The sequence below is a fragment of the Tasmannia lanceolata genome, unplaced genomic scaffold (assembly GCF_043159265.1).
Source record: "Tasmannia lanceolata isolate RefF3 unplaced genomic scaffold, GAP_Taslan_0.1 ptg000019l, whole genome shotgun sequence".
NCBI classification, from domain to species: domain Eukaryota; kingdom Viridiplantae; phylum Streptophyta; class Magnoliopsida; order Canellales; family Winteraceae; genus Tasmannia; species Tasmannia lanceolata.
In genome coordinates, this window is record NW_027518696.1 from 5,843,889 (window position 1) to 5,866,485 (window position 22,597).

General features: G+C 40.0%; 2 pseudogenes across 1 annotated transcript in view; one reads left to right on the top strand and one right to left on the bottom strand.

The window, feature by feature from the left end:
- Positions 1-407: 407 nt before the first annotated feature.
- LOC143853238 (uncharacterized) overlaps positions 408-22,597 on the top strand; it is a 33,278-nt pseudogene continuing 11,088 nt past the window's right edge. The window contains exons 1-12 of the transcript XR_013237062.1: positions 408-627; positions 743-806; positions 1,152-1,210; positions 1,949-2,024; positions 2,136-2,207; positions 2,377-2,464; positions 2,550-2,805; positions 5,176-5,291; positions 5,394-5,614; positions 5,816-6,019; positions 20,556-20,646; positions 20,808-21,032. The product of XR_013237062.1 is annotated as an uncharacterized LOC143853238 (transcript). The remainder of the gene's footprint in view (positions 628-742; positions 807-1,151; positions 1,211-1,948; positions 2,025-2,135; positions 2,208-2,376; positions 2,465-2,549; positions 2,806-5,175; positions 5,292-5,393; positions 5,615-5,815; positions 6,020-20,555; positions 20,647-20,807; positions 21,033-22,597) is intronic.
- Positions 10,948-14,646, bottom strand: LOC143853145 (phosphoglucan, water dikinase, chloroplastic pseudogene; annotated as a pseudogene).

Below are 22,597 nucleotides of genomic sequence, written 5' to 3' on the forward strand. Positions count from 1 at the left end.
TATAAACACGATTAGGCAAAAAATCTACATTTGGTGAAGGTTGGGTAAACCCATAACCGAACCAAACCGATTATATATGGTTCTGGTTCTGGTTATGCCCCAAAACCTAACCGAACCATGTCCACTCCTATGTCTTACTACCAATCAACGTATAATCCGGAGGAAGAGGCTGAGATGGGAGAGTAGTTCTAATATTCTTCATGAATTAATGACACAATATTGAATCATAGGCTCCAATTTTTTGTCCTTTCCATCCAAAGAAGATGGGCTAGATTTAAATAAATGCAAGGGGACGACAAAATAGCAGTATTCAACTCTCACTCTTTTTGATAGGCTATTCTATTCAACTCTCTCTTTATGACTAATATCCTTTGTTTTATCTTTTCTATATTTGCGTATGTGGGTCTCGTTTTTCTAAAACTATTATAAAAGGGATGAGGAACAAGTGCAGAGAAGAAGAAGAGTAATAGAGAACATTTTGAAAAGATGTTGTTGGGTCTCTCTTCTCTATTTCTTCTCCTAATTTTAATTTTAGCAGAGGTGGTTTGTGGCCAAACCACCCTTACATTTAGCAGGGATGATTTTCCATCGGACTTTGTTTTTGGTGCTGGAACCTCAGCTTATCAGGTGGGTCTTTTATTATTTTCACTAATTTTTTTCTCTCTTTCTTCATTGCCAACCTGAGAATAAGAAGAAATTAAAGGAGTGCAATTATAGAAATAAAAGGGTGCAATATATTTAGGTTGAAGGTGCAGTCTCTGTTGATGGAAGGACTCCCTGTGTTTGGGACACCTTTACTCATTCAGGTCAGTTTTTTTTTTTTTTGTACTTTCTAATCTATCTGTTAAAGACTTACAATTCCTAGAAGGGAAGTGATATTTGCCCCCTTTTTCTTTCCTTGGGCAGCCCCCCTCTAGTGTATTTATGAGTTAATGACTATGAGACTAGTCTTTTACAAGAGGGTGGCCCAAGTAAGAAAAAGGGTCGAATATATCATTTCCCTTCCCAAACCTATCATTAATAGCAAATCCGATGAGTATTCAATAAAGGGGGTGGAAATATCACTTTCCATTGCATATGCCCTGGATTTGTTTTGTTATCCGTTAGACAGAAATGAAATCTAAGATACCAATTTATGTGAACTGCGTCAGGAAAAATGATGGATAAGAGCACGGCAGATGTAAGCAGCAATCAATACCACAAATACAAGGTACGACGCCAAAAGTATATAATGCTCGGGTCGAGCATATTAACTTGGCGAGTATTATAAATAAGAGGAATGCTAAATCAAAGGGCGCCATCGTAAAAACCCTGCGGCAAGGCTTACGGAATCCTAAACACAAGGGCGCCCTTGCAAAAAAAAGAAGGAAAAACAGTAGTGACAAGACACCCTATTGATTTTCAAAAGAAATATTAATCTTTTATTGCTTTACAAAATCCAAAATTTCGGGATTTCGGCTAGGTCCGAAATATGTGCCGAAACCGAAATTTCAAACCATGTTATAGACAAGGTTTTAAATTTCTGTTTCGAGGTAATTTCATGCCTATCTGAAACCGATAAGATTAAATATTAATTTTATTCCTTTACAAAATTTCAGCCGAAATCACTGAAATTTCACCCCAAAAACAACGTTTCGGGAATTTCAGTTTCAGAATCGGTGTTGACCGAAATCCAAAATTTTGGATTTCGGTCGAAATTTAAAACCTTGATTATAGATAAGGGAATTGCTAGCATCCATCGCAAAAGGCATTTCACAGCTAGTATGTCGCATATAAGACCATCCACCTCGTGAATGGAGACAAAAGTTGCTGTCTTCATTCATGAGATGGCTGGTCTGTCCCATGCGACAGACCAGCTACGAAATTCCTTTTGCAATGGACACTAGCAAATCCCTATAGATATAATCATGTATTAGTTTCTAATCTCTTTTCATTTGAAGCCTTACAGGAAGATGTGAATCTGATGAGTGATATGGGCCTGGATGCCTACAGATTCTCCATCTCTTGGTCAAGAGTTCTCCCAAGTACCATTACTTCCATCTCATTCTCTTGCTTAACTGCAGTAATGAATTATATTTTCTGTCCTTTGATAGAAATTTGACATTATTACGATGATTAATCCGTATGGTTTGTAGATGGGAGAGGAGATGTTAATCCAAAAGCCCTCGAGCATTACAATAATCTCATCGATGAATTGATCAGCTACGGTAGGATTTATTTTATTTCTTACATGAAAAAATATTATTAAAAGTTTTTCATGATAAATTCACGATATCATTTGTTGTCACCCTTCCCCATAAGTTCTTGAGATAAATATCTGTGACTATGATTTATATAAAAGCAAGTTTTCATAATTTTCTTTTTTGGATCAATTAGGAATCCAACCACATGTTACCATCCACCATTTGGATCTCCCTCAAACACTTGAAGATGAATATGGAGGATGGTTGAGTCCAAAGATTGTGTAATTTCACAACCTAAGCTATGATATATAGAAAATCGTTTATATGAATAATGGGTTTCCTTATTCTTAGTTTGATTTGATTCAGGGATGATTTCACAGCGTATGCCGAAGTATTGTTTAGAGAATTTGGTCACAGGGTATCCCATTGGACCACTATCAATGAGCCCAATGTTTATGCACTAGGAGCTTATGACAATGGAATGATTCCACCTCAACGATGCTCTTCTTCATTCATCTTCAATTGTACTGCCGGGAATTCCTCTGTGGAACCATACATTGTGGCACACCATGAATTGTTGGCACATGCATCGGCAGCCACATTGTACAAGAGAAAATACCAGGTGACTCTTTTGATTAATGTCCACTCCTACCAATCATCGGTCGAATGTTCGGCGATGTTTGACAATCATGAATTTTTATTCCATGGAAAATTAGCTTACCCAATGGTGAGGCCTTGAGGGGGGGGGGGGGGGGGGGGGGGGGAGACCGCATGAGGAGAGGGTAAGAAAAGGCTGAAAAACAAGGAGAAAAAACTCCACTAAAAACAAAAGATTTATTTTTATCATATTTTTAGTCACTTCTTACCCTCTCCTCACTCATGCCCTCTCATGCATCTCCTCCAATCCTCCCTAATCATCTCTCCACATTGGGATAAACTAATATTCCAAGGTAAAAATCGTCATTGCCAAGCATGGCCTTAGATTAAATGGGTTCTCCACGGTTGATCTAAGCTTCAGTAGAAGCACAAACAATTAGAGAAGTTAAAAAACAGCAAAGGCCAGGACGTTCCCACACCTGATAATTGTTGGTTGAGCCTCGCTACTAAAACATATTTCTGACCCAAAAGTCATACGCTGACACAAATAGTAAGCTCGGCAAGGCTTTAACCCAAGCTATTGTTAATACAATTATCTTTTTGAAATGGAAATGCAGGGTTTTTACTAAGCCTATGAAAACCCTTGCAGTTCGCTCTTTCCATAGCACCAAAATGACCGCTAGAAGTGACACATTCCATGAAATCTTTCATTTTCTCCGCCATGGAACAAAAGACCATCCATCTAGGAGCTCTATAAATGTGGATGGAAATAGCCACGATATTCCAAACCGGCGTCGTATTTTACACCAAACATACCTAGCTGTCTTGTAATGAAGGATCATATAATCAATGGTCTCCCCTGCTTCCATGCATAGTGATGATCCACATAAATTCTCAATCATAATCCTAATACAACAGTTTCACTCAAACATAAAAACTATGTGATTTTCTCATGACAAAACACCCCCATTTTGTTTAAGCTTTTGGAGTAACTGGTAGTTTCACATTGTATCAGAGTTATTGCCTCATGACATGTCCTGGGTTCGAAATCCAACAACTCCTACCATGTGTATGGCCAACCAAAAAGAGGGACCACACGTGAGAGGAGTGTTGAAGTATAAATGATTAAATAACACCAACTCTAACAGCTTAAGCTTTTGGAGTAATTGGTTGTTTTCACAAGGGGTTGCAACCTCAATTTGTGTTGGGGTTCCACCCAAAAGCAATGATCACAGATCGGGAAGGAGCAACTGATGTGAAGGGCTTATGAAGACTTGGGTATCCTCCCCTTAACAGCTAGCTTTTAAGGCGAGTTCTAGCCGGGTCCCAACAAGTAGTATATAACCTGGGGCATGGTAACTCCGGTCTACCCTCAAGGACACAGAAAATCACGAGGAAGATCTGCAATATCCCACATTGCTCCCGCGTGGAATATACATCAGATCTGTCATATCTTTCCATAGGACCCAAATGACCGCTAGAAGTGGCACATTCCACGAAACCTTTCATTTTCTCCACCATGGAACAAAAGACCATCCATCTAGGAGCTCTACAAACATGAATGGAAATAGCCACGATATTCCAAACCGGCTTAGTATTTAACTCCAAACATACCTAGCTGTCTTGCAATGAAGGATCATATAATCAATGGTCTCGCCTGCTCTCAGGCATAGAGCACAGTGATCTATGATCCACATAAATTCTCAATCATAATCCTAATACAACAGTTTCACTCAAACATAAAAACTATGTAATTTTCACATGACAAAACACCCCCATTTTGTTTAAGCTTTTGGAGTAACTCCGTAGTTTCACATTGTATCAGAGCTATTGCATCATGATATCTCCCGGGTTAGAAATCCAACAACTCCTGTCATGTGTACGGCCAACCAAAAAGAAGGGCCACACGTGAGAGGAGTGTTGAAGTATAAATAATTAAATAACACCAACTCTAACAGCTTAAGCTTTTGGAGTAATTGGTTGTTTTCACAAGGGGTTGTAACCTCAATTTGTGTTGGGGTACCACCCAAAAGCAATGATCACACATCAAGAAGGAGCAACTGATGTGAAGGGCTTATGAAGACTTGGGTATCCTCCCCTCAACAGATAGCTTTTAAGGTGAGTACTACGCGGGTACCAACAAGTAGTGTATGAACCGGGGCATGGTAACTCCGGTCTTCCCTCGAGAATTGGACATTGGAATAAACATTGGAACAAATATAGCTTCCTAAAACCACATAAGTTCGTCTGTTTCCTTTGTCTTTTCTTCTGTCACTATTTATATCCATGTTACCCATGTGCTTCAAAATATTAGATACCAAAGCATTCAACTGGAGAATCCCAAGTGATTGACTGTATACAAAACTTTGACCAAGTTTCCCTTATGCTTATGCAGGCCTTGCAAAATGGTCAGATAGGCATTAATTTATTTTGTTTCTGGTGTATTCCCTTAACAAACTCAACAGCAGATGTTGAAGCAACCCAAAGATTCCTTGATTTTTATATTGGATGGTTAGTACTTGTTTGCAAATACCTATATTACATATATAGAAATCGCCCCTGCACAAGCACTAAAATCGATCATCTTTGATAAGATCGAACCAACTGTTGCAGGATCGTCAATCCGTTGGTGTTCGGAGACTACCCAGAAATCATGAAAAAGAATGCCGGTTCGAGGATCCCATCTTTCACAAAACTCCAATCTGAACAAGTAAAGGGTTCATTCGATTTCCTTGGTGTAAACCACTACACTACGGTTTATATTGCAGATAACTCAAACGACCCAATGACTGATCTGCAAGATTTCAGTGCTGACACATTTGCCAAAATCAGTTGTATGGTTCTCCTGAAAAACCTTCTTCCCTTAATGGCTCTGTTATATTTTTACTTAAAATGGGCATAAAACAAAAGTTACACCCTTTTTAAGTGAAAAAATGGGCGTAAAATTTGTTTTACGCCCATTTTACGTAGTGTAGTTGCCTTTGTTTACTAACCAAAGTTGTCTAACTCTATGGATGGATGACATTGTATTGCAGTTGCAAAAAATGACACACCCTCTGGTCAGGTAAGATCAAAACTCGAAACCATATCTGAGTTTCAATTTAGAAGATAGGTTAACAGCAAGTGTGGAATCAGGTTGTGCCAGGTACACTGCCCATCATCCCATCTGGTCTGCAGAGTTTGCTGGAATACTTCATGAAAGCTTATGGAAACCCTCCCTATCTATATTCAGGAGAATGGTAAGTCTATTTTCACTCTGCAAAACCTCCCACTTCAAAACATAAGAATAAGATACAACTATGAGAAAAGAGGGTGTTGGTGTTGGGTATATAATATAACCCATGTATGTTCTAATATAAGCCCAATAAGATAATGGACCGGTGTAGTGGGCCTATTTGGGCTAGAGCCCACTAACCTATTAAAACCCTAGTGTATCTAATATATATAGGGGCTGGAGGCAACAAACTTGGTATTCCAAATTAGATACATTGGGTGTAATGCTTCAAGCAACCTCTTGCTTGACCTAATTACTCTAACAATCTTGAAGCATTATGAACCCTAATTTTTTATTCGTTTGATTAGAAGCCTCTATCTCTCGGATTGGATTCACGTTTCACACAGAAACAAAATCAAATTGACATGGGTTTCTTCCATTGGTTTTTGGCGTGAGTTTCTCCCCTCTTTAGGCTTTGGACGTGGGTTTCAAGATTGGCCGTGGGTTTTCTTCCCTCCAAGTTTGGATCGTGGGTTATTTCACTCGTTGGAATCAAGACCAAGAAGAGGTTGATAGCCTCTTTCTCTCTCGTATACCCCATCACGTATTCACACTGTTTTGGGAACTGAATTTTAAAGGGGGTTACTCTCTCTCACATGGTCGGTGCAATTGGACACAGGCCATAGCCGAATTCAATTTTTCGTTTATTAGAGGGGACCAACGAATTAGATTCACGTTTCTGGGTTCAAGAAAGATAACCAAACGTGGGTTTTGCAACGTGCTTTTCACCCAACAGAGAAGGCAAAAAGGTAATCGATTATTTTGAATTGGGAAACCCTTGCTATTGTTCGGTGGTGGATCTCTGCAAAACCACCGTTGGAATTCTTGGTCTCTTTCAACACAAAAAGAGGACATCTGTTGCTCTATTTTTTTCCTCTTGAAGCCTGGTAGAACTTCAGCCATAGTTGGGCAGATCATGGTGGAAATAAAGACACCACAATTTCAAGGGTCTTTTGGGGGTCGATTTGAGCGTGGGTGTATTCTTCCACAGATCCAATTTGGGCGTGGTTTTGCCTTCCTCAAAACTTGTTTGGGCGTGGGTTTCAATCCCACAGAAATCGATTGGTTTTTTCGGATTTTTGGTTGTGGGTTTCTTTTTTTTTCTTCACCTCAGAATAGAAACGAGGGTTTGTTTCATCTTGGAACAGACATCTTGAAAGAAATTTGTTGGATCGTTGGGGGTTTCTCTCGGATTCTTAATCGGTGAGAGCTTCAGATTCCTTGGCCAGCTGCCGGCTCCAACTTATTTGCAACCCTAAACTCTTGTGGAGCGCAATTATCTCTCTTTCTCTACAAGAGATTGGTGTTTTGGCAAGCCGGTTCCACCGGTTGTGGAAACAAGGGCTGAGATTTGGGGGTTTTTTGACTCATCATGGGCTCTATCTTGTTGCCCGTAACCTCTCTGCTCCAAAGGGCTGAACTTGTGGAAGTTCTTTGTGGTCGAAAAAAAATTTCTTAGTGATGGACGGCGAAATTTCGAAATCCAATTGTTGGAGCCAAATCTCCTTGGTGGATTGATCTATTGGAGCTATTTGGTTCGAACCAGAGATATTTGTCACCTGTTTGGACAGGATACCTATGCGCTATATCAGCTGTGTGCAATATCACCTTTTGGGATATTTTGTGCCTAGGAGGGTTTTATGCGATATTTGGCGCACAAGAGCGAGAAATCAGTTTGTGTAATTGTTTTTGCGATTTGGAAACTGGTTTATGCGAGAAACCTGTAACGTTGACTGATTCACTCATCTCGCAAGAGTAATTACAGCCAGTTCCAAGTGGTCTTGTAAGCTGGTTCTTCTGGATCTTCTCAGACATAATTGGTATGAGACAATAGGACGAGAAATCTGTTTTTCAGAAATTGCTGTCAACTGATGCAAGCCGCCGGCTTCTAACTGGTTACCTTCGCGGCATTTGTGGCCGGTTTTTTGGAACTAGTTTTCTCAGACTTTACAACTGGTTCAGTTTGTGAAACTGGTTTTAGATTAATTCTCTACAACCAGTTTTATTGACAGTTTGGGTTCTTTTGAATCTGTTTGGTTCACCACCAGTTCTTGCATGAGCCTAAATGCCTCGGGTTTGGCCTTGGCTGTTTCTTTATTCTCTGGTTCACCCCCTGTAAATCCCAATATTTGTCAGTTGGGTTTGGGTTATTACCTTGGTGGTTATCTGTTGTTGAAGGGTTTCACCTTGGATGTTGGATTTGGTACGCGATTTGGTTCACCCATTTGGCTTCGGCTTTCGCGATACACAAATCAGGTGCACTATTTCCATATTTACTTTTGTAGTTAGCCTAAAATGGAAAAGACTACTATTCCCTTTGAGATGGTCAAACTTCAATCCTTTAGTGGATCTGAGTTTAATTCATGGAAGTGAAAGACTCAATTCGGTCTAAAATATATGAATTGTTTTTACACCGTTTTGAGTACCTTTGCTGACACGAATGAAGAAGTTGATGAATCTCAATGGCATTCTTTTAAAAATGAAATGTATAGGAAAAAGGTGCAAATGGGACTGGATGATCTCAAACGATTCATTCGAATTGAAAATGAGACTCGAGCCAGGAATAACTTGGAGATGGTTAGACAGCAACAGTCTGCTGCTAACGCGGTAACAAATCCCAAGAAATTTCCTTGAAAATCCAAGTCACCTAAAAGTGACAATCCCAAGTTGGAGGCCAAAAAGCCTATCTTTCAGAAAAGAAGGGCAAGCGCCACAACTGTGGAAAATGTGATCACTTTGTGTGGACCCCGATCCGGGAGAGAGGTGAGGGACGAGCCCCCAGCGGCCTCTTGGATCATCCACACGTGAAGGAGAGCTCTACCAGAGAACTCTCGAAACAAAAACAAAACTCAGAGTCGCCATCCATGGTATACGGCCATAGATCCTAAAAAAAATATGCTCTGTATACCATCGATAACCAGAAATGAATGGGTTCGTGCCTGATTACGAATGGAGAAGGTCCGAAGAGCGCCTCCAATTCGTCCGAGTGCAAGCACTTGGTCTCTTATGCCATTTATTATTAGATCCAAAGAATTTTGGGTAAAATCATATGAAATGGGAATAATACTCAGGAGTCGTCTACCTAAGCATGCATTTCCTGAGAAATAGAAATAATAAGCATACAAAAGATAAATGAAAGAAGTGTGCCACCTAAACATAGCTAGATTATGAGTGACATGCCTAACCGGTGTCTATGTTCTGGTGGACATACACATGCAAGCTACACCTAAAGGTATAGGATGTACAGGAAAGTAAGAAAACACAGCAAAACACACGACACAATTCAATTCTATACATGACTGGACAAAATGAGTCATAACTCTAATGTGACCTGACTCGGACCAAGATGGCCGTCCATCCCAGCTGCTCTACGTATCCCGGCCTCGGGAAGAATCGGAGTCAACGTAGTTCGATGCCTTATTCTAAACTACTATGCCTAACCATCTAGAACCGCTATCCTAGACTCGATTCCACTAGACTCGACTGATTTTTAAAGCTTTTTTGTACAATTGCTTAAGTTCATGTGAATTGTAATTTTTAGGACTCTCTATATGCCCTAACTAATGCATGATGATTAGCCTTAAGCTAATGCAGGTGGGCCCTACATCCTATGTGTAACTAGGCTGTGCAACCTAAGGAAAACCATGGGCTGACTATATGCTTTCTAGTCTAGCCATCGGTTCGACTGAATGTCTAACCGATCGACTTGAGGCCTCCTAACTCTAGGGACACTCACACGACAGGACACATCATATCAATACAAATCAAGACCGACTCCTAACTCTAAAACACCCTAAATGTCTAGGACAAAATCTTAACTCTAAAGGAAGATCTTTTTGAAAAAGGGTTTGAATATTTTTGTAATTTTGAAAGATTTGAAATGTTTATTTTTAAAGGTTTGGCTGGACTTGGGATAAAAATCTCAAGCTGCACTACGTACCCTATGGAAAGGGATCAAGCCAACGTAGTTCGGAAAATATTCCGAGATAAAGACACTAAACAAGCAAACAAGTGTGATTCAAGCCTGTAAACTAGCGTGCTCACAAACAGGTACACCAGCGTGGTCACAAACAAGTAAACTAACATGATCACAAACAAGTGAAACGTCAATCAGATAAAACATTTCTAAAGGAAAAGATACCCCTAAAACAAATGAGACAAAGCATATCTCCTATGGGGCTCCAAGTAACCTTATCATTGCCCTTGCAATGAGGGAAGGGTTCTAAATGTGATTAAAACATCTAAAAGGCTGGGTAAGCCTACTAAACAAAAGAGGGGAGTGCTACTATGACCGAGCAGGTCCCTAAAAGATGGGCTTGGGCTATCACCTTCATCGCCCGATAATTCCTTAAGGCAAATAATTCAATTTAAACATGGATTCCTACAGGGCATATCAGTTCTACATAACATGCAAATTTACAAAGCAAATTTTCTTCAAATATTCAAGTAATCTATGAGACGCATCATTGCAACTACAAAAAATGGATCCAAAACAACTAAGAACGAAGATGAACTAGAGCTATTGTGATGCATGTCATCATAATTCTTTTACCCTGAGATCATGTTCAATTCAATGGATGGTAAGACATACACAAATAACCACAAGAACACAAGCACATTCCTAACAGCAAATAAAGCACCATAAGAAAGAAAAAAAATCAGAATAACAGAGATTAAATGACTGTAAGAAAAAATACCTTCCTCGGATTGTGTTATAATCCCCCAATTACCTCTCAAAGTGACTGACCTCTTATACGATATGCAAATTAACATGGGCGCACTTTAAAGTGGTCTCATCCCAAACAACAACTCTAATCAAGTCGATTTTGGAAAATCTCACAACTTTTGTATCAAGTTTTTGGAAGTCTGAAATCTTATCATCATCTTCACATGTCACAAAGACAACCTTTTCTTGCCGGGCCCTAACACTAAGATAAGACAGGTGAGGCAGCTCCTATACAAGGGTTCCCTGAGTCGTTCCGGGGACGAGAACATCCCAACACTGTTCTCAGGAATTCCAAGAGCTTTCCCCAGCTTCTCGACTTTATGTGGAAAATTTTGAAGAAGCACTTCAGAATATTCTTCAGTCAATCTCCTGGATCTATCAAGAGTAGCCTTGAGCCTCAATCCCCAAATAGTCTTGCCTTCCTCATCACCTCTTCTTTCAGATAGACCTTTTTCTTGCCATGCAATGAACTCATGTTCAATAGCCGTACATTCCTCTGGCTTCCAACCAGAAAGTCCCACATGGCGAATGCCATTGATAAGAGCACCGAGTGGATGGTTCCAAGGGTTAACATTCTTTGATGTGGAATTTTGTGCAAGCCAAGATGACCCTCTCATAGCTTCTAGTGCATTGAGGTATCTGCTTAACAAAACAAACGAATAGTCCTCAAGGCCAATCTCACATAGACGCCACTTTTGACGCATTGCTATTGCAGCATCAGGAGTATCATTTCTAAGACCACTTTCGAGACTTTCTCCAATCACTGCTCTTAGAGCCGCCAAAGAATGTAATGTTTCCATAATTAAAGTCATGCCATTACTTCTTAAGGAACCATTTGATTCTTTGAAATTGTCCAAACTCTTCTTGGACTCCAAAAATTTACTAAGACTTAGTAAGCTCTGTCCATCCAAAGATTCCCTAATTGACTCAAGTTGCTCGGCGAGGCTGCCAGCATTAAAAAAAATCTTTAAGCTCATTGTGAAATATCCTGAATTGTTGCACGAATGGTTCAGAATATTCCCCAGGATTCTTGGTAATTCTGGCAAGCATGGCCTCTGTGGCAATCAAATCCTCTGGGCCCACATTCCGATGAAGCCTGTTCTGTATTGTATGTTTGATTTCTTGCTTGAGATCATGAGGGATATCATTTTGGTGAGCAATATCTCTTATTCGAGTTAGAGGAACAGATGCAGTGAATTCTGACTTAAATGATGGCAAACAGGGATGAATTTTGCGAATGACAAGTATATCCTGGGGAGATGCATTTTTCCCATAGAAATATGAGCCTGGAAATCTCAGCATGCCTATTGGGCTTGTGATGGCCTCCATCTTCAAAAAAATGGAATCTGCCCTGTGCTGATCCATTTCAAGTATATAGCAGAATATATGAGACTCTCCAAGTGATCAGCCTTTTCCAGATTTCCTTCCAAGAGCTCACGGATAACTTCTAGCTTTCGCCACCAGTTCCTAGCATTTTGATCACCTTCAACTAGTTTTAATGCCAACCCTTCAAGACCTTCAGTGTTCCAACTCCCTGTCGTTTGTCTATTTCTATGGAATTATCAATGGTGATGGTGAAGAGGGGAACAAATTAAAGGTTGGATCTCAGGTCTCTCATGTCCATGGCTGCTGTAGAGAGAGTTTTCATGTACTGTTATTGATACCTTGCTTCGAGCTGATTCGAGTTAGAATGAATTGAATATTCAGCCAAACAAAAAACTACTCCTCGCTTTCTAAAAACTTCTCAAAGATCTGTCTAGCTCCTCCTCTCTAGAAGCCACCAAGATTACAGGTTTTGGAAATCAAATTCCGGCAAGCTTCCCACCGGAATCCATGGAGTTTGTGGCGGATTCTGCAAAGGTTTGCCTAAACTCACAAAGAAGTAACAGAATTGGCCGAATTCCAGCAACATTGTTGGAATCAACAGGGGGTTTGAAGGAATTTAAGGATCTTAAATGATGGAGATGAACACAGATTTAGAATTTTATAAAGACAAAGCTCTCAAATGCAGGATTCAAGGCAAGGATCCATAACTAGGGTTTAGAGATTGGAATAAAAAGAGGAGGTAGTATGATCGGAGAGGATGACACAGAGGATTAGGGTTTAGATCTGCTTTCTCTTTCTAAAAATTAGGGAAAATCTTAGATCTAAAAGTGAGACGCTCAAATTTGAGTATTAGAACCTCGAACATAAGGTTTCCTAAGCTAAATCTAGGGTTTCTAAACAGAAAAAATAAGAAGAATACACAGATCGGTGGTTTAGGGCCTTCGATTTAGTTTTTTTTTTTTAAGAGGTTGAAGATGAAGTTAGGGATTAAACAGAGATGTAGTAACACAAAAAAAACAGCTTAAGGAATCCAGAGAAGAAAAGAAACGGCGAAGATCTATGATTCAAAAGAAAAAAAACTAAAATGAACTCAATTACCAGACGAGGATGTACTTACCGGAGAAGATAAGCTCGCCTGAGATGATTAGCCGGAGAAGAAGACCGGAGGAATCAATGACAAAAGCTAAGGCAAAAGCTAGGGTTTGCAGATCTCTTTATATGATAATGAAATTGAAAAAATCTAAGTGACGTTTGAGTGAAAAAAAAAAATAGTCGGAGCTTGCACAGATTCCGACCGGAATCCTGTCGGAGAAGATAACGGAAAAGGTAGGTGATGCTCGGTGATGATGATAACTAGTTGAAAAGACCGGAATTCATGGAGAAGATGATCGGAATCAAGCCGTAGACGAAGGTCAGCCCAGATCCCCTTTTCTCTTTGTTTTTCTCTACGAAAATGACAAATCCTCCCTCCCCCAGAAGCCTTGGTCGATGGTGTATATAAAAAAAAATGACATTTTCATCCCCCCCTCGGACAGCCCTCATTTGGATAAGTTGCACCCCTATTTGCATCTTTAAACTTGTTTTTTTTTTATAAGAAAAAGGGGCCCATTGGTAAAAGTTTTTTAACGAAAAATTAAAGAAATAAAATTAGGCCTTTTGGCTGCCCAGGGACACCCCTCTACTTTTTAACACATTGATTTTCTTTCTTTCCAGGCCACCCCCTAAACTAGGTAGACTACTCCCCTTATGGATTTGCACCACGCTCATTGCTTCGGTTCGTTCGCTAGGCAAACGAATTCGGATTTTGATGAAATTTTGCAGGGACCTTGCTGGGACCCTAACCTACCTTGGGGTGAAATTTGGAGTTTTAAAACATTGGTTTGGTGGGGTTTTGCTCAAACAAGTGAGGTTTAGGGTACGGTCAAAATGGGGTGTCTACACTTTGCTGCAGATTGTAGGCTACCTAACCAGTCTAAATCTGACACACCACAGAAGGAAGCTCATATGATGGTGGGTAAGACTGAGCCTAAGAGTTTTGTTGCTATGTTGGGCAACGGTAAGGCCAGTCCTTCTTCAGATTGGTGGTTAGATACAAGAGCCACTTGTTGCCACGAAAGAAACCGTTACAGTGGCTAGTGGAGCAGAGGCAGAGATACTCACATTGGTACTGCGAACTTTTGGCTTTCGGGTGTCTCCTTGTAATCAAAGAACTTCTCAATGGCACTAAGCCATTCAAGAAACTCTTCGGGTTGTAAACGACCATGGAACTCCTGCAAGTCAATCTTGACAGTGTCGAAATCACGATAGAACCTTCCCAACCTAACCTCTTCACGAGTATTGGCGAAGGGATTCATATCGGATTCACCACTAGAACCTCCACGGCTTGATGTACCACGCTCACTACGAGCCTCTTGCCGTTCAAGTCGCATGGTAAGTTGCTCAACTTGTCTTCGAAGTGCTTGAAGTTCATCATCTCTTTCATCTCTCAAATCTTCCATTATTTGGTTACCACGCCTTCCTCTACCTCTTCGTGCCGCCATGAGAATCAAATCGAAGCTAGCCCAAGAGAGTAACGTTGGCTCTGATACTAGATAATGTGGGTGCTTAAGAGGGAAGAAGAAGAGAAATTATAAATCAAGAACACAACTTAGAGAAGAAGAAGAAAATGGGACCAAAGCTCAACCCAATTGATATTCCATCAATTACATAAGTTAATCAGCATCCAAAATCCTCTCTAAAGATGGATTCTAACTCTTTAAATAAAAGAAAACCAAAGTAAATTCGTTCAAGCTCCTCCACTAGCTAGCTTAGGGACTAACATAACATTAATTGCATTGGAACTCACTAACTTCGACTGTTTTGAGAACCCACAGACACAGTCCACTAAAACTGCCATAACTTTCTACCTTCTTGTCCAATTTCCGAGCACAAATACTCGTTGGAAAGATCTCAAAGAGACCTACAACTTTGTAGCTTACCAATGTGGACCCCGATCCGAGGACGGTGAGGGAACGGGTCCCTAACACCCTCTTCTGGATCATCCATAACGTGAAGGAGAGCTCTGCCAGGGAACTCTCGAAACTGTTGTCACCCTCACAGCATAGCATGAGTGGCGCTATAAAAAGAAAGAGATACATCCTGATCCGGAGCCAGGGCTCGAAACCAAGATATATCTAAAAATAACTCAGAGTTGCCATCCATGGACACGCCATGGAACCAAAACAAATGCTCTGTTTGCAATGGATAACCAGAGATGCAAAAGGTCCGTGCCTGATGACGAATGGAGAAGGTCCGAAGAGCGCCACCAATTCGCCCGAGTGCGAACACTTGGTCTCTTATGCCATTTATTATTAACCTCGAAGAGTTTTGGGCAAAAATCATGTGAAATGGGAACAATCCTCAGGAGTCGTCTATCTAAGCATGCATTTCCTGAGAATAGAAATAATAAGCACACAAAAAATTAAATGAAAGAGGTGCCACCTAAATATTGCTAGGTTATGAGTGACATACCTAACTGGTGTCTAAGTTCTGATGGACAAACACATGCAAGCTACAGCTAAAGGTATAGGATCAGTACAAGAAAGTAAGAGAACATAATAAAACACACAACATAACAAATCGTAAGACTCTAAACGATTTAGCCCGAGTCCTCGGATGGTCTGGGATTCATCCAAAGAAGCCTACGTATCCCCGCCTCCACGAGAATCAAGGTAACTTAGTTCTTCGCGCCTATTCTAAGCTAGGATGCCTAAGACACCTAGACCTCTATCTTAGACTCGATCTAAAAGACCGGACTAGTTATTAAAGCTTCTTGAACGATTATTTAAATTCCAGTGAATTGTAGATTTTAGGACACCCTATATGCCCTAACTAAATGCAAGTTAGCCCTAAGCTAATGCAAGTGGTTCCTACAACCTATGTGTAACTAGGCTGTATTTCCTAAGGAAAACAATGAGATCACTAGCGTATTCTATACCTAGTCATCAGTCAGCGATGTGAATCGCCAACTGACCGGACGGAGGCGCTCCTAGCTAGGACAAACTCCTAACTCTAACACAAGCACACAACAAAAGACAAACTCCTAACTCTAAAACTCTCTATCAAGGGCAAACTTCTAACTCTAGAGAAAGATCTTGTTGAAAACAAAATTTTGAAGAAAAAGGGTTAAAGCATTTATTTACAAAGTTTGGCTGGACTTGGGATAAGAATCCCAAGCTGCACTACGTACCTCGTAGAAGAGGATCAAGCCAACGTAGTTCGAAAATCGAACTCTCTTACTACACTCCTAAAACTACTCAACACTTTAGATGATTTTGGATTTTTCTGTTTGTTAAATGTTTTTTATGTTTTCTGGTTTTCAAATATTTTTTGAGTTTCAAATTTCTAATGTTTTTGGATTTTAAAATTCTTCAATGTTTTAGGGCCCTTAAATGCTCTCACTCCTACTGGGAACACGCAAGCATAACCACAAACTAGGGCAAAGCCCTGAAGCAAAAGGGGAAACCCCGAATAAGCAACGAGTATCAAGGACACACGAATAAACCACAAACAAGCAAAGAAGCGTTTCAAGAACAGTGAAAACGATCTAAGATCCCAGGCCATCAAAGCTTTAATAAAACTGAGTTAGTCTCTAAGCAGGATAAAGTAACAACTCTAAAGGAGAAAATTTCAGTTTCAAAATCTGATGCTCACACAATTTCAGCCAAATAATTGTACCGAATTCATCTCATCACCTGATGCCCCACAGAAATCGATTGAAGAAAACAAGAAAAGTAATTTAACCATCTGAACTTGATGATGGCAATGTCAAGTTGGGGTATTCATGGAGCTAAAAGAATTAAGACTACCCAAATGAACATGCCAAACCAAAGGGGGTAATGGCTATCCCATTCTATTACCTGGACGAAAAACTTACAGTATGGAAATGCAGTCATGAATACCATCATAAGACACAGCTCAAGAAGCGATCAGGGAGCTCATATATTACCTCCTTATTGTTGCCTGCCCAATCACTTCCAGCTAGCATTTAATAAACTTTAATATGCTAGAAAGAAGGGATTAATCAACCTTCATTATCCATGTACCCTGAAGGCATCCTAAACATTGCGCGCTTCAGGTATTAAGAGGAAATTCAGAAAATCCGATCTCAATAGCTCAAATACTAATACATCACCCATTCTTGCTTGAAAATGTAAACCAATGATATCTAAAATTTAGAAAGTTACCTGAATTGCAGATATTCTTAGATGAATTACTGGCCAAGAAAAATGACGCGGCGGCGGTGAAAATACCGACCAGGGGCGATGGAATCTCGTCAAAATGGCAATGGTCAACAGATAGAGGTGGGTTTGGCGGTCGTGGAGGAGGCACGGCCGGATGGTAGTGTGATGGTGGTACAATGGCCGGCCAAAATCGGTGCTCGAGGAAAATCGACAACAACCAAAACCCCCTTTTCTTCTTCAACCAAGATACAAAAGACCTTATTTGCTCCTTGAAACCTTAGAGACAAAGCTCATTTTTCTTACCTTTTCAATCTATCTCAACCTCAAAATGAAGATAATGGAGGTGGGTTTTAGACTTTGCTGGGAGGAGGGTCTGCAAGATGGGGAAAATAAAAAAAATGAAAATGGGTTTTGTGATGGGAATAAAGGGAATGGACAGATCTAGCGGTAGAGAGATGAAAATGGTGTGGGTTTGATGGTGATGGTTTGGTTGCAGAAATGGGATGGAGGTGGAGATGGGTTTGAGGGTGACAGACCGGATTTAATGGAGTTGGCCGGCGGAAATGGGTGGGGATTTAAAGATGAGGTGGTGAGGGTAGAGGTCGGTGGAGGTTGTGGAGGTGGCTGGAGACGATGGCGGTTTGAATGAAGTGGGTTTGGTAGGATTTAATGGTGTCCGACCGGATTCCGGTGGGTTTCCCGGAGAAGAAGATAGTGGAAATGGGTTTGAGGGTGAGGATGGAGCCGGATTTGCAGGGGAATGGGAATGGGGTGGTGGTGCTATCGGAGAAGATGAAGGTTTAGGAGATGATAGGGAGAGGTGGTGGTGATGGAGCTTCAGGTGGAGCTCCGGCGAGTTTGAAGAGAAAAAAAAAATGAAATGGGGTTTGCAGAGGGGAAGGAGGAGGTGGCGGATTTGGTAAACCCTTCTCTCTGTTTTTCCAGAAATGGGTTTTGGGTTTGATGGTGGCGGTGAAATGGGTTTTTTGGGGTTTCGGATTTTCGTTTGGGGGTGGAGTCTCGAACGGTCGGAGAAGATGATGAAGGTGGGTGTTAGAAAAGGGGGTTTGGTGGAGAAGGAATGGCAGAGATGAGAATGGGTTTTGGAGATGGTTTTGGAAGTGGCTGTGGTAGTGGTGGAGGGTAGCGGTGGTGGTGGAGATGGAAGGAGTGGGTTTGGGTCGGATTTAATGGAGGTCGGAGGGAGATGGCTGAGAGAGGGGGGTTGATGGAGGCGGAGGCCGGCCGGCCGGTGGCTTACCGGAGGTGGAGGCGATGCTCTTCCTCCCTCTCTTATGCGGCTGCCCCAAAAATGAGGTCTCTCCCTTCTTCTCCAACCCTATTCCGATGGGTTATATGATAAAAATAAAATTTTTACACACCCCCTTTCTTCCTAGACAGCCCCTTTGGTATATTTGAGACTACTCTGCTACCCTATAGGGGGCGGCTAGGCAAAGGGGAGGGGCAAATATATCATTTTTTCATTTAGCACAAGGATTAGTATTGGCACCCATTCCTTATCAAAATAACTTCCTTCTAACCTGGTTTAACTAAGAAAATGATAAGAGAACAACCCTTCTTTTTTTTTGTAAGCGCTCTCCCCTAGCTCGCCATTTCTCTTTTGGGTTAAGAGTACATGGGAATTGACATGGGAACATCCTTGCTTTGATAAGCCACCCTCCTTCAACATTGAATGAAGGAAAACGATATCAGTATCTCTTTCAGGGTTTTCCGAATGTTTTGTAAACGACGGAATTTTAGACTTTTCAGGCTCTTTTGCATTCAGGACTAGAGATTTCAGAAATTTCGAGATCGATTTTGGGAATTTGAAACTGACTCTAAATTCGGTTTTGAAACTCGGGTTTCGGGAACTTTATTCAATTTTGGGCACTTTAGGGTCCGGTCAAAATGGGGTATCTACAACCACTTTCATTGATTCTTCCATTTAGAAGCTCAAAAATCATGTTCAAAACGGGCCAGCAACATTAATGAGGGACTGCACCTTGGAACTCCACCAAAACCACCTAGACATGACATGGCTGCCATGTTGGCACTGCATCACCAACCCACGTTCAACCCGACCCAACCCGAGATTTTAAGCTTAAAAACTAAAAAAATTATTAAAAATTTCGGGTTGAACTCGGGTCGGTTTGCCCAAGCCCTCAACCCGAACCCGACCCAAACTCAACCCGGCTTGAGAAAACCAACCCAAATCCAAACCCGAACCCGACTTGAACTCAACCCAACCCAAGTTTTTTCCGGGTTGAACCCGCCGGGTTTGGGTTGAGCCTGCCCGAGTTGCACCCCAATATATTGGATGAGTTTTGTTCTTGTTTTCAAGGGGTTGGAAGGTATATGTAAACGTTATTTAAAATATTGAATAAAGAGGAAAAAGGCAGCATAAATTATTCCAGAAATTGTGTATTGTGCACAAAGGTCATCCCTTCCCTCGAAGTGGGTCAAGAGGCTGATCTTCCCTCTGAGAAGATCAATCCATTGAGATCCGAATCGAGATGGTAATAGAAATTACTTCATCCAAACTGAACAAATTCAAGACTATTCTTTTGTTCCCTTTTTTATATGCATCATATGTTAGTTTATATAGCACATAGTTACAGATTTATACAAATAGTCAAATATTTTTGGAAAAATTCCCAATAATTCAAATTCATTTCCTTTTACGAATAAAAACTGAATTTTCCAATTATTTGGAGAATTTCATGAATTTTTCCTTCTCATAAGCTTCTTATTTTTGAATCTTTGCCTGTGAATTATTCCTAATATGAACTTTGTAACTTGCTATGGCGTACACAAATCTTTTGAAGAGAAAAGATGTGTACTGCTATCGACACTAAAATCAAAACTAACCTGTCTTCATGAGCAGACCAAACATGTTTAGAATCTTTAGATTCATTAGTGTGCCACAAACAAGTTGATAGCATGTTGTCTTCCCTACTTGAGACAATCTTAAAATTACACATATATGTAGGCTTAAACAATCTGTTGTCAAAGGTTTTTGGTCGGAGAACTGTCATTTTTGTAAAAGGTACAGCATTCCCTCTTGTACTTATATGTGAGTTGATATGTATATTTTTTGTCCATGGATACGGACATAAAGTTAATAAATATCAAGCCCTAATAATATACTTAGATTTTTAATGAAATGTATTGAAAGTTGTCCTTGTAGAAGTCCTCCAAAGTTAATCTTTCACTGACTACATCATCAGGTTTTGCAATGCCATACAACGAGACATTGAATGACTCTGCCAGGGTTGATTACTTGAGTGGGTATCTTAATGCAACACTAACCGCTATCAGGTATAGTTCATCTCACTCATGATATCCGTTAAATAAAGGCTCTGTGTTTTTTGACATAAAATTGGCGTATAATTTGTTTTAAGCCCATTTTAGGTCGAAACAAACAGAGTGTGGAAGAGTAGTAAAGATTTCTGTAATGATAAAATGTGGGTTTTCTGCAGGAATGGATCAAACACCAAAGGTTACTTTGTATGGTCATTCTTAGATGTCTTCGAATTTTTGTTTGGATACCGGATGCGCTACGGGCTCTATCATGTGGACTTTGAAGACAAGGAGCTGACAAGGCGACCCAAGTTGTCTGCTCAATGGTACTCCAATCTACTAAAGAAAAGCAAGGAGATGAACATTGAGAAGACTAGCATTCATGCTAGAACCCATGCTCCAAAGTAGTTTTTCTTTAGTTTGTGTTTCCTTTTAGAACTTCAGGTTAATTGCCATATATTTTTTATTTCTAACTTTGTTTAGGACATAAATACTCATGAAACAATAAAGAACCTCTTAAGATTATGCATGTTTCTTTGCCATTTTTTCCAAATGAAACACATAAGAACACAATATTTGTGAAGATAAATTAGGATCAAACTACAAAGTAATAAAGAATATATAAAAGAAAAACATTATACAACAAGATTTACTGGGCTTAAATTAGCAGTTTTCCTCCGAAGATGATAAGCAAAAAAATTGTACATAGGCAGTTTTTACCACTCATTTAATGGCTTGCAAATGGATGGTTGAAAAAAGGACAAATTATTCACATTTAGTGGGCAAAACTTCATTGGTTTGATTGTTAGGAAAATTGAAAATAACCTGTCTATTGCAATAGTACCGATCGCATGGCCAATTCAATAACAACACATGTCAAATATGTAGTACAAGCCTAATCCCAGCTTACCCTTCCAAAAAAGAATATGTAGTAGAAATTAAGGAGGGTGTCTTTCTTTGATATTCGAAATGCATTTTTCCAAGTTATTTAAAATGAAGTTTTGCTAATTATGGGTGGGACAAGCTACCGAAAACTCAAAAAATAAGTCAGAGAAGGAGACTAATAACACGGAAAAAGAAATACCCTCACAGCTCTGAGGAAATTAATTAAAATGAAAATTGGCATCAAGTAGAAGCAAGATAAAAAAAGGAAACTGATGAACACTTGAAACTGAAGGAATTTTCTCATAAAAAAACACCAGAAAAGTTTTTTTTCTTTCTAAATTTCATTTTGAAAACAACAATAAAATAAGGAATTTATAAAGACCCTATGTAAAGCCTCATTTATAGGTTTTTTCCTTCACCATAACGGGGTGCTCTTTTTACAAAGCTGGATTATTTAAAACGTGAAGTTTGCTTACTTAGTTTATAATCACTGCTTGCTTATAATCATATTTAACTTCAAAACCATTTACTTTCCAAGATTATTAGGAACTAATTTTAAGAAGAATAAAAAAAGGGTTCTCTCTCAAATTCTTACGTCTCTGTTTCTAATTGGAGTAGCCGGAAGTGCAAAGAACACGTCAAAATTGATAATCTTCAAGCCCCGATCGAAAGGAAGCTACTCGATCCACTCATAAGGGAAGGTATAATGTCTTCATTGTTCGCCAGAACAATAAGAATTATGCCCTCAAACCTTTGACAGATGCGAAGACCCTCAAAGCTTCTCAAGTAGAGGGGCAATCATGCCTGACGCTTAAAGGAATTTCTTGTTGAATCATAGGATGAGATGCTTTTGTGCACACTGCAATACTAATTATTTTTTTGCGTAGGTAAGCTGGGATCGAACCTCTGACCTCTAGCTAATAGACAAAAGCCTTGACCATTCAGCTAGAGGTTCAACCCCTTAAAAAATAGTTTTGGCCTTTCCCATGGATCAATATAAAATTAAACTCGGCTTATAAATAAGATAAAAAAATGTACAAAGAAATAGTTTTGGCATTTCCCATGGATCAATATGTAACCCTAG